This window comes from Vitis riparia, chromosome 15 (assembly GCF_004353265.1).
Source record: "Vitis riparia cultivar Riparia Gloire de Montpellier isolate 1030 chromosome 15, EGFV_Vit.rip_1.0, whole genome shotgun sequence".
Classification (NCBI taxonomy): domain Eukaryota; kingdom Viridiplantae; phylum Streptophyta; class Magnoliopsida; order Vitales; family Vitaceae; genus Vitis; species Vitis riparia.
In genome coordinates this window covers 17,559,313-17,572,196 of record NC_048445.1, presented here as the reverse complement: position 1 = coordinate 17,572,196, position 12,884 = coordinate 17,559,313, and positions in this window count along the sequence as shown.

Sequence of the window (12,884 nt, the reverse complement as noted above, 5' to 3'; positions counted from 1 at the left end):
TTGAAATTTTGAAACACATAAAACAATGCTTAAAATCTCTTTTTTGATGGTTTTGTAATTAAGTTGGGCATTATTTCAAGTTCTTGAAGTAAACCTAACCAATCTCTCTTGGTTATCATCTTTCTACTTAAGGGTCCCACCATAACCTATATTTGAAGCATCGGTCTCAACAATCTTAAAGGCTTCAGGGTTGGCTAAGGCTAGATATGGTAGAGTCTTTACTCTAGACTTAACAGTCTTGATAGTCTTAGTGTATTCCTCATTCCATGGAATTGGATTCTTCTTAAGTCTTTGTCTTAATGGGGCATATAATCCTTAAGATATTCTAACACATAATTAAGGCTTCCTAAGAAAAATTGCAATTGTTTTTTATCTTTAATCTCATCAGGAAACTTATGATCATCAAACCGGATTGACCTTTGAATAGGAGTAATGGTTCCTTGGTAAATAGATGGCCTAGGAATCCTATCTTAGTGTGAAACAAATTAATCTTAGTGGTAGAAAAGATTAAATCATTTTCCTTAATAGTCTAGACGAACTTATTGAGATGCTTCCAACGTTTTTTTACAGATGTAGAGTAAACCAAAACATTGTCAATGTAGACAATGATGAAACCTGAAAACTGGTTAAAGATTTCACTCATTATGTTTTGGAATTTTGAAGGAGCATTCTTAACACCAAAGGGCATTACATTCCATTCATAATGTCCAAAGGGTACCACAAAGGTTGTCTTATACCTGTCTTTTTCTGTAATCTAGATTTGCCAAAATCCTGATTTTATATCAAACTTAGAAAAAACCTTAAACTTAACTAACCTTAGAAGGAGGTCTTTCTTATTTGGAATAAGATACCTAATCCATCTTAATGCATTATTAAGAGGCTTATAGTTTACTACTAGCCTAGGTGTTCTTCTTTATAATTCAACTTATTTTTTAACATAGAAGGTTGAACAACTCCAAGGGAACTTAGACTTTCTTATCAACTTCTTATCAAGAAGATCCTGGATCTCCTTTTCAAAATGGCTTAATAAATCCTTATTCATCTGGATAGGTCTGGCTTTAGTGGGAATATTTTTCTCACTAAAATCTGGTTCATAAGGTAACTCTACCTTAAGCTACTTCCTATGCCAAAATGCATTAGGAATGTTAGAGCAAACTTCACTAACAATCTTATTCTTAAATCTTTTTACTGCATCTTGAGTTTTCTTTACTTTTAATTGTTTTTCAATTCTTATAAGTTTCTTGTCTTAAAATATTCAATTGATTTTCTTTAGCCTTAATCACCTAATCCCTTAATGTATTTATATTCCTTTCATCAAGTGGATCAATGAATTCAAAGAGAATTTCCTTATCTAAATGTGTTGTTTTTAGACCTTGGTTATCTACTTTGATAGGGTAGATAAAGTTTAAAAAGAATACTCTTAGAAGAACCTTTCCCTTCAAGTCTCTAACTAGAATGAAGGTTTGCTTAATATAAGTATCTATGTTACAAATGTGAGCATTTGACAACTTATAATTAATCGTAAGTCTTTTACCATTGGCTCCTAAAAGTGATTGCTTAGTTTTCTCATAGAACTGGATTGGTACTAGACCTTTTTGTAGGCAATTCAAAGCTACTCTTGAATCAATCAAAGCAAATGTATTAAGGACAAACTTATCCTTGATTACTATAGTTAGGGAGACTTCCCACCTTTGGAAAATAACCCCGCTAACAATATTCAAGTATGAATCTGTCACTTCTTCATTGGCTTGTGAAGATTTTGAAACCTCTTCAAGGTTTCCTTGGTTAACAACAACCTTATTGATTTGTTTTTGGAGGTCTGTAAAACCTAAGCTTGTGAATTGTTTTAAATCCTGAATTTCTTTCTTGTATTATCTTATTTCTTCCTGAAGATCCTTAATGGTCATGTCTTTGGGAGAATTCTTATTAAATCTTGTTAAAACTTCATATAAGTTGTAAGGACTTATTGTCTTCTTAATTTCTAGCTTATGTTCCTTTTCTTTAAATTTATGTGTTAAATATCTTTATGTTTTATTTCCGGTTTCTCTTATTTAATTTTGAGTTTTGGCATAATTTATTTTTTCATTGCATATTTAAGATCTTAAAATGAGTTTGATTTTAGAACCGTGTCTAGGAAACTCACAGATCCTCAAGATGGTGTAGTAAACTATGAAGAGATCAATTATCCTAAAACCCAAAATGATTTAGATGATTGGAAGTTACCTAAGGTATCTAATCAAGAAATTTATAAGAAATGAACTTTTAAGTTCTTTACAGACTACACCATTAAGACACTTAAACATACCATAAGCCTAGAGTAGGAAAATCAAGTGATAAGACACTTGGATAGTTGATCCATAGAGAGACATAAAAAAAGACTACAACTTCATACACTTTAGTATGATTCAAGTTGTAGCTAAGCCTTTGACAAGAATAGGTCTAAACACCTTAATAGTCATGTGTTTAAGGGATAATAGACATCTTGATTATAGAGATTCTATTATTAGAGCAGTCTAAGCAAGATTGAATGATGGTCCTGTTTATTTCCAGTGTTATCCTAACTTCATAGTTAGATTAAAAGATACCGACATCCTAGATTTGGTTATTCTCCATATTAAAACCCATGGATTTAAGTTTAAGGAAGGAAATAGTCCTATTTCCATCATCACAAGATTTACCTATAAGAGTATGACCACAAGCGTTGGATCTAGAGCACTGTGCACCAGTTCTAAGGGTGAAACTATTCTCTTCCACTCAGATGTCCTAAACAAGTCAAACTTCATAATCCTCAAAAGGATCATGTGGAATGAGGTTAAGTTTCCAGATTCATGGCATTTCACCAATGCAGTTCTAGTCTTAGAACAAAGATTTGAGAGGATTGAACAAATTGTTCAATACCCAGATAAGGATAAAGATTTGGTTTTCTCCATCTCATTCATACATTCTAGTAACCCTAGAATTTCATATTATGAACCTTCTAGAGCATCTAGTTCATCTATCCCAATCACGACCACTAGGATAGAAGAATGATCCACTTCATCAAACCCTAAGAACATTATGCTAACAACTATCATGAGTCACACTAACCTTGCTAGACCTTTTTACATGGAGGAAAATGAGTCTACCCAAGGATCACAATAGGATCAATCATTGAATATGTCTTCCACATATTCACAGATGATTAACACTGTAAGTTTAGATTTTGAGATTAACAAGGATCCCTTAAGACAAGACTTCTATTCAAAATCTAACAAGGAAAAAAATATTGGTTATTTAGCAAAGTCCCTACAGTCCTTAGAACCATCTACCAAGAAGAATTTTACATATACTTAAGAAAATAATAGAACAATGTTAAGTATTGGATCTGGTTTGAACTCTTCAAACAAGAGGAATATGCAAAGTACCCAAGTAAGTGTGTTAACAACACATCCATAAAAACTAAGATATGGAAAACTAGTAGCGAGACTATCATAAAATCCATTCACCCTCTAGAAGCTAAGATAGATAAGAATATTAATGGTATAATAATAAGAGTTTCACCTTTTAAGACTAAGTCAAATGATAAAGGAATATCCCTTAAACACATGACAATTGAGGTGTTTAGACCTATTCTTGTCAAAGGCTTAGCTACAACTTGAATCATACCAAAGTGTATGAAGTTGTAGTCTTTTTTATGTCTCTCTATGGATCTACTATCCAAGGGTCTTATCACTTGATCTTCCTACTCTAGGTTTATGGTATGTTTAAGTGTCTTAATGGTGTAGTCTATAAAGAACTTAAAAGTTCATTTCTTATAAATTTCTTGATTAGATACCTTAGGTAATTTCCAATCATCTAAATCATTTTGGGTTTTAGGATAATTGATCTCTTCACAGTTTACTACACCATCTTGAGGATCTGTGAGTTTCCTAGACACATTTCTAAAAATCAAACTTATTTTAAGATCTTAAATATGCAATGAAAAAATAAATTATGCCAAAACTCAAAATTAAATAAGAGAAACCGGAAATAAATGTTAGGAGAATCATGGAACAAAACAACTACCCTAATATGTTTCTTAAGACGTTAGGTGATCAACTCAATAGGGTTGAGGAGATCATTGAAACCTAAGATCATATTAAGACATCTTTTGTTCAGAAAGATAATTAACCTTTATTTAAGTCGTTTGAGTTTTCTAAAAAAATTACAAGAAAAATCTTACATTAATCAAGAATTAATAGAAACGATTAGTCAAAAAGTAAAAGATGGCTTAATTATCCCAGAGACACCTCAGCCATCTCATAAGAGAATTAATGTTATTGATGAAGAAATTAGTTCTGAAGGAAAGGCTGATGAACTAATCAAGATCTTTAAAGAATCATAAGACCAAAGAGTTTTAAGGATTATTCATAACCAAGAAACTCCTAAAACTAGGAATTTTTACCCTAAGCCAACCTTTCTTGATATGCAGTTGTAGACCCCCATTTGGGAGATCTTAATTTTTTTAATATAACATCGAGGAGCCGGGCAGCACCAGAGATAAAGTGGAGGGGGGTCCCTCTTTTCTCGATACCCGGAAAATCAGCTGCGGAGACAGGGGCAGCCATGCTCATGGATCAGGGACGCCATCCTTGCTGACGAGGGGAGCAGGAGAAGGCAGGTAGTGGCTTGCTGTGGAAGATGAAAACAGGAGGAGATAAAAAGGAAGTTTTTGGCTTCAAACAGGGGGATCGAGAGCAGAGGAGGGGAGAGGCTGGAAAGAAACTGAGGATCCATGCTGCCGAGGCTCTTGGTCCAGGTATGCATTTTTTTTATTTTTAGTTTGTTTTGCTTCCCTTTGTTTTGAACTGCCCTCCTCTGTTTCTAATCACTTGTGGATTCCTTTGACACTTGAAGACCTCTTGTGCACTCTGTTTTTCTATTTTGGGACGTCCCGAGTTTGGATTCATCACTGCATTCGTATTTATTTTTAGACATCATGCCCGTGTTTCCTTTTGGTTCCACCCAAACCCCTCCCATTGACATCTGTGGAATGGGGTGAGACTTGGCAGTTTTCTTTTTTTATATACGTACATGCTCTGTTTTTTTTTTTTTCTTGCTCATATTTTCCTGCCAAGACTCTTCTTTTTTTTGAAACGTTGAATACCGCACCTCATACTGGTCATCTGGGCTGAGGCTCTCACGGGAAAGCTCAAGCCCATTCCATAGATGCAGTTGCATGAGAAGCTATGAAGTGGACCCTTATGGAAGCACAATGCCCAGCTGAGAGAGTTATTTGATCTGTTTTGAGAAAATAGAAATGAAAGTTCTTCATCAGTCGCTACAGCCACGTCTGGCCCTGCACACAAAGCTGTTCTTGATTCTTCTCCAAGCAATAATTCCTCATGGAGGTTGATAAGGGAATCTTGTTCTGTCAAGTCGACTTTAAGAATGGTCTCAATCCTATCTTTCAAAGAGTGTTGCCCTTTTCAACATTCTTGCCAAAGCAAAAGGCTATTATCAAAGGTGACTCTTGTGTTCGTACGGTGAACACAATCTGGATCAGTCCGGATACCGCGGCTTGGACAAGAAATCCTTGCAAAAGTCGGAAGGGTGAACTAGCTTTGGACATAGTTCTTGAGAAAGCAGCTGTTAAGCAAAGTGGTGCAGGAACTGCTAGGGATTTCTTGCGCTTTTGACCAAGTTGTTCAGCGCCTTTCAAAACTGGTGGCGAAGGTTGCAAACGGGGTGCCCAAAGAGCATCTCATTCTCTTGGCAAATAATGTAACATGAGCAGGGAATGTAATCAGTCTCAAGTCAGGTGGTTATAAAGCACTACCTCATGCACTGAATCTTCAAGTACCATTCAAGGAAGCTACCCTTTTTTTGCACCAGGAAGATGTCTTGATAAGGCTTCTGAAAAGTGTTGTGTCCCATTCCACTAACCGGTCCTCGCACCCATTTCTCTCTCCACACCACACCCCCTATCCCCTTGCAAATGCCCTTCACGTTCATTCCCCCACTTTTGCATGGCCATGCATGGCCATGAATGATTACGCCATTCTTCATGCACCTTGGTTCCCATGCATCGTTCCTCATGTCCACCTTCTTACACCCCTATCTCACCCCCCATGCATGTCATCATCCTTCTTAGTCCCACGCCTTCGATACCCGCTGAATCTCTTCACGCCCGTCCCTATACCTGTCTTTCTTCCCCATGTATTCATTTCCATACCCATCTTCGCACTCTTGCTGCCACCATCCTACATCTGCATTCTTCACATTGGTCAAGTTCATTATTTCCCTATCCTTCGTGCTCACCGAAGTTGTCATTAAACTCATTGTTCTCTTCCACCTCTTTCATTCTTGAATCTTCTCTAATCTCCTTTTGCTACGAAGATGGAGCTACAGAGGGAACAAATCAGAATGTTAATGACAAGATGCCTCAGAAAATCAGTGCAAGCAGTCCCTCTCTACCGTCGTTGTCAATGCTTTCTTCTATGGTCATCACCAGCACAGGGATGAAATATAACGGCGGGAGAACGATTAATCTCAACCATGGAGACCTGACAATGCATGAGAGGTTTTGGTTGTGGTGGATCGAAGTCGAACAAGCCTGATATTTTTGTTAGTTATGGGTGTGAAGAGTATGCTATGGCAGTTGGTTCAAGCTGTCCAACAGGGACTTTTCTGAGGAAGCCCATGCAGTTAGTGGCGAGCATGGGACTTGCTTGGTGTTTTGTTGATTATTTAATGTGAAAAAAAATGTGTTGATCAATTCGAGGGAAGGTCATTAGGTATTAAACAGCTTGGTGGCGTTGATGGGCTGTGTGCCTTGGTTTCTATGGAAGGTTTGAGGCTGTTTCAAGTGTCCTTATAACATCACAAACCTTGAAAGTAGTTGTGGCTGTAGTGCAAGCAATCAATTGATAGTCACTTCCAGGACACTACCCTTTTTTTTATATCTCGGTGAGAGGACTTGGCAGGTGTACACAGAAATGACGTCATCCACCAATGCGAATGATGAAGAGCATAGAAACATGGTGGCGTAGATGAGCATAAAGTGTCAATTTGAAGTTGTTGGCAACGGAGCAGATGCTCACACGGCATCCGGAGAGGCAATAGCTACATGGCAGATGCGTCTCCTCATTGATGAAGATTAAAGGAGCTGATTGGCAACGAGAACAAGGATCCCATAAGTGATTTCATGAGACTGTGTGCAACCCTGAACCAGTTGGAAGCACTCCTCTCAGTTTCGCTACTAAGTCGGCAGCACTAGAAGAAGCCGTTGATGGTCTTGCATGGCTACATCAACTTTCATACCCGTTTCCTAACCTTCATCCTAAAATTCACCTATCCACATGCATAACCATGCCCCGTCTTCATACCCTTTCTTTTCCTCACCACCCTACCTTCATTATTTCGTACCCATTACTTCTTTTCTTCATACCCATCTCCATGTGTACACTTATCACCTGTTTTCTACACCCCTCACCACCTTTTCTCTTACTACACACATGCTTCCTTCATACCCATAAAATCTTTCATGTCCTTACCCATATTCACGTTATGACCCTTAATCCATCTCATCTTTCACTCACCCACTTCTCTCAATAGCCAATATCACCATCCATTTCTCATACCCATTTTGCACTCTCACTTATCAAGTCCATGCTCTCTCACCACTTTCCCTATGTCACATGCATGAACCATGCACGCATGGTCACTCACCGAATCCCATGCGTGGCCACTTCTATTCCTCACCAAGTCATCCCATACAAACCCATTTCTCTCTCTAGATTTATCCATACCCATCCCCATGCATACCCATGTCAGCCGCCCACTATACCCCCCGCCGCCTCTCCTCTCTCTACACCACACCACCTACCTATTCTCAAGCACCCTTCACGTACATTCCTTCCGCCTTTGCATGGCCATGCATAGCCATGCATGGTAATGCTATTCTCCATGCATTTTGATTCCCATGTGTATACACTCATAACCCTACCTTTCTCTATGCATCACCTGTTATCCTCATACCTATATCACCATTTGTCATATTTTTTTTTTTCAATTCCACTAAACCCGTTTCCGCTCATTACTTCTTCCACTTACTCTGCCTTGGCTCACCATGAATTTCCTTTTTTCCCTCCCTTATACCTATGACTTGCGGGCATGACCACCTTGACGCATGCATGACCTCCTAGGACCCCCCTCATTTCCCAAGCTTGCAAGTGCATGAGAGTGAGGAATTGAAAGAGATTTTCAGAGACCACGAGATTGAAATTTCTGAGGGCGGCATCTCTGAGCCCACTGTCTTGAGCGCGACGGGACCATGGGGGCAATCCTGAAAAGCCAGAGTTGGGAGCACTGGTCAAAGCATACAGTTTCTCTGACAGAGCCTAATTATTACATTGCATGGATCATGCCACTATCCTGCACCTGTTGATATGAGATCCATGGGTTGTATCCTTGCTTAGATGGTGAACCTGTTGACCAGATTCGCAGAGTTCGTGCCAGCGGGAATGAGTCAAGAGCTCACTAGTTGAGGACTCGTCTCTAGTCAAGTTTGAGCTCGGGACCATGCAAGACCTTTTCCTGTTGCCCACTAAGTTATTATTCTTGGAGCTTGCACACCCTATGATTTAAAAAAGGGATGTTGATAAAGGATGAGTGATTTACTCTCCTTGATCATTTCAATAATAGAAGAGAATCACGACACCTTTTTGAGATTCTTGGATTTTATGAAGAAAGTTCGGAGCATGTTCAGATTTGATGGTTAAGTATTAATGCATGGCCACCGAGGATGCCACTGTTTGCTACTAGTACATGTATGGATGGTGGCGGAATTTCCCTCATGTCATATTTGTAAGCACATAGCTCAATGCTCGGAGTGTTTGACAGTTACGATCTAAGCAAATGCACACGGCTGTTTGGAAAAGTGCCAGAAACTGAAGATGATGAGAATGCTATTCCCAGGTTGAGCAGTGCAAAGAGGCCCCTTCGGCGTTCCCTCTGCAGGCTGAGAAGAAACGGAATCCAAGGATGATCACCCCTGTACACACGCTGACATCGAAAGGTCCATGTCCGAGCTTGAAGGTGACGCCAAGATCGACCTTCCCGACGGTGGTTTGGCTGCGGAAAACGGCGACGGAGAGAAGAGCAAGTGGCAGTTGTGGGTCGCAATGCTGATTTATTTAACCTGGGAAGCCTCTGTTACATGAATCCTACAACACAGTTGCTTGTATTTGGTCCTAGGATTGAAATCACCCTTGATCAGCGAGTTTTGTAGAGTCCATGCTGAAAGAAGAATTGGTTCTTACGTTCATGATGCTGAATCAATATTCTGATAGCGGTGGACCGTGAGACTGATTTCTGTTGCCTAAGACGATATCTTTAAATGGGTAGTTAATGATCTGGCCATGCCAGCTATTACCTGTCATCAAGTGCAGTACCCGGTTACAGGAGATGTTTTTGGAGAGATTGCGTACAAGGAAAGAGAAGTTGACATGCCAAAAGAAGGTCTTATTAAGATGTTTGCATTTGATGTCTCCAGAGCTGCCCTGTTTTCATTGGATATTGCATGTTCCATCTCATCACTCTACCCTGGGCCCACACATGCGTACATCTAATTGTATGGTTCACTGGCCAGTCTCATGTCACGTGCCACCCCCCCACTCTGTCATCTTTTGACTCTGAAAATAATTTTCCTAAACTATTCTCGTAAGTAGCTCCTCAAAATTCCAGGATTTAAATAATTTCAAAGCTCTAAGCTTTTCATCCTTAGCTTTCCTTAGGCTTCAAAAATCCGTTTTTTTAATAAAATTCGCTGCCATCTTCTTCGGCATGCAATGTTCCAAATTTTCATATCTTTTTTAAAATAAGTATGAATTTATTCTCGTAATTCTGAACGATGGAAATTTATGGGATTAATCCATACAGAAATGAATTGGGCTTTGGTGGGAGCCCTACATACTTGATTTCATAATTGATTAACTGATTAGTTGATTTGTTTGCCACGCATGATTGATTTGTTTGCCACGCATGATTGATTTACTCTGTTCCTTGATATGCATGTAATCATTCTGTATTTGTTCACTAACTCCATTTTTTTGCTAAGCGCATTGCGGCTCGTGACCCAGGTACGTATTCACTCATTCTGATCATTCCTTATACATACTCTAATTTTCATATGTGCATGATTTGACTTAGACATCCATTGATTTTCTTATTAATTGCCATGTCGGCTTCATTCAAACAGTAGAGACCCGACTTTAGGGACTTAGAGGGGTGCCACGGTCTTTACCGTACCTTCCCGATAAGTAACCTGACCCCCGAACCCAATCCGGTTTTTTTCACAGACCACCTTTTCCAAAACAAGGAGTCACACTTAGGGTTTTTCTTTCTTATTTTGTTTACCCTTTAAAAATAAAACAAAAATAAGTGGCGACTCCAAGTCTTTTTCTAAAAATCAAATTTCATCAAATAAAATTAAAATCGAGCTCGCCATTGAGTGGGAAACGCATGAGCTGAAATGCGGGGTCCACAGCAGTATGAGGAAAGAAACCAGTATACTCAAGCTTCTTACATTAATGGAACCATTTATGAATGGAAGATAGATGGTATGACTAAATATAACATACTTACTAAGCTTCAAGAGATGACCATGGTTAGCACAACCTATAAGTTAAACAATAGACTGTCAGATCATGTCATAGCTCAAACACTTGTTGTTGGGTTTACAAGCCAACTAAAAGGATGGTGAGATAACTATCTTACTTTTGATGATAGGAATGTGATAAAACAAAGGCTATGAATAATTAAGGAAAATACCCAAAAGGGGGGGTGAATTGGGTTTTTCAAAATCTTTTTTCACACAATAATATATGCACAAAATAAATAAAGGAAAGAGATAAAGTTAGAGAATTCAAACTCGAGTTTATAGTGGTTCGGCACTCCCTTGCCTACGTCCACTCTCCTCAATCTCCTAACCGAGTGAGGGTTCCATTAACTTGAAGCTTCAATCAAGCTTTCAATCTTCTTACACTTGGATTCCGACTCCAATGGGCTCTTACACAATCTCTTCAAGATTTAAACCACTTGAAGGCTTTCACACTCAGTTTACACAAAGATGAAACTCTCAACCTAGCTTAAGGATGACTCAAGTACAAGAGAAAGCTAGGATGAATTACAAGAGTGCACTAAGAATATGCAAGTGATGGTTTGATGCACTAAGAAAGAAATGAGAGTTTTTTGATCAAGAACAGGTAGGTAGGCTTTGAATGCAATTGTTCTCTTAGTCATAAATGAAGAGGAGCTCTCAATTTATAGGTTTCTAAGCTCGGGAGACAAAAACAACAGAAAGTAGCCTCGACCGGACGAGCAAAGGGTCGACCGGATCACTAGCCGTTGGAGCATTTAATGCATGACAGGTTACCGTTGCCTCGACCGGACATCGACCGGTCCTCGACCAGACCTCGACCGAACAAGGGTGAGGCTCGACTGGGAAAAAAAAGCTACTGGGAGAGAGAGAGAAGGTTTTTGTGCCTCCCTTAACCAGACCTCGACCGGACAAGGGAAACTGGTCGACCGGTTCCCCAACCGGTTGAGCCGGTTGGCCATAGCCTCGACCGGTTGAGCCTTTTAGCCCCGAAAACCTATCCTTTTTTATTTCTTTCTTTTTGAATACTTAGGCAAGGTCTTTAGGTGAGTTAATATGTCAATTTTGAATCAATTTGCCTAAGGTATATTTAATAAAACTCGGGTTTTAAAGAAAATCAAGTTTTAAAGAATAAACCGAGTTTTCTAAGATGCATGAAAAGGTATGAACATCCTAAGTGCACTCATGCTATCATCTTACATTCATTTCTTATGATCACAAGTTTTCCAAATGATCTCGATCCCGTATTCGTTTGGTCCTTGATGAGTTTTTGAGATTATGCCTGAGATTCTTAACAATTTAAAACAATTAGTCACTTAACCATGGTTTGTTATCATCAAAACTTGATTAGGAGAACCCTTGGGCTAACAGAATGGTATCCTAAAAGCCTACAAGATAAATGAGGACAATGAAGTTGTCAAGGACGAAGATGGATAAGATATAGAGGATGCAATGGCTACTCTAATATTTTCAATATCAAAAAACTTCATTGGAGATCCTATAAAAATTAAGGATAAAACTGTAAATCTCTTAACCAACCTTAAGTATCCCAAGCTTCATGACTTCAGGTGGGATAGAGACATATTCCTAACCAAAGTCATGTTAAGACCAAACTGTAATCTGTCTTTTTGAAAAGAAAAATTCACCTCAGGATTACCTAGACTTTTCTCTGAAAAGATTAGGATTAAGATAAGGGAGGAATTTGATGGTCAAATCCCTTATGAAAAGCTAACAATGGAGAAATTATAAGCATTGCTACATCAAAGGGAATAAGCCTGTGTAATGACTTTAAGCTTAAGCAACAAATAAAATCTGAACATAAGATCTACAAGAATGAGTTTGGCACATTCTATAGCCAATTTGGATTTAGTCAAAAGGAAAACAAGTTTCCCCTTAAGTAACGTAAGAAAAGACAAGTAGCAAGAAAGCGTAGTTAGGAAAAATTCTATCATAACAAGAGAGGTACTCACGGGAAGTATAGAATGAATGAAACCAAGAAATCAAAACACATCCAAAGAAGGATGAACAAGGAAGCATAGAAAAAGCTAGAAACCCCTTCATAATTTAACCCAGTTTGTTTTAAGTGTGGTAAGGTAAGCTATTATAAGAAAGATTGTAAGGTTAAGAAGAAAATTAATAATTTAAACATTTCAAAATATTTAAAAGATATACTTTACAAAGTAATGATAAACTCCTCAGAATATGAATCAATGACTAATTTAGATAATGAAGATGATATTAATCAACTAAATAATGATAAAGAGAT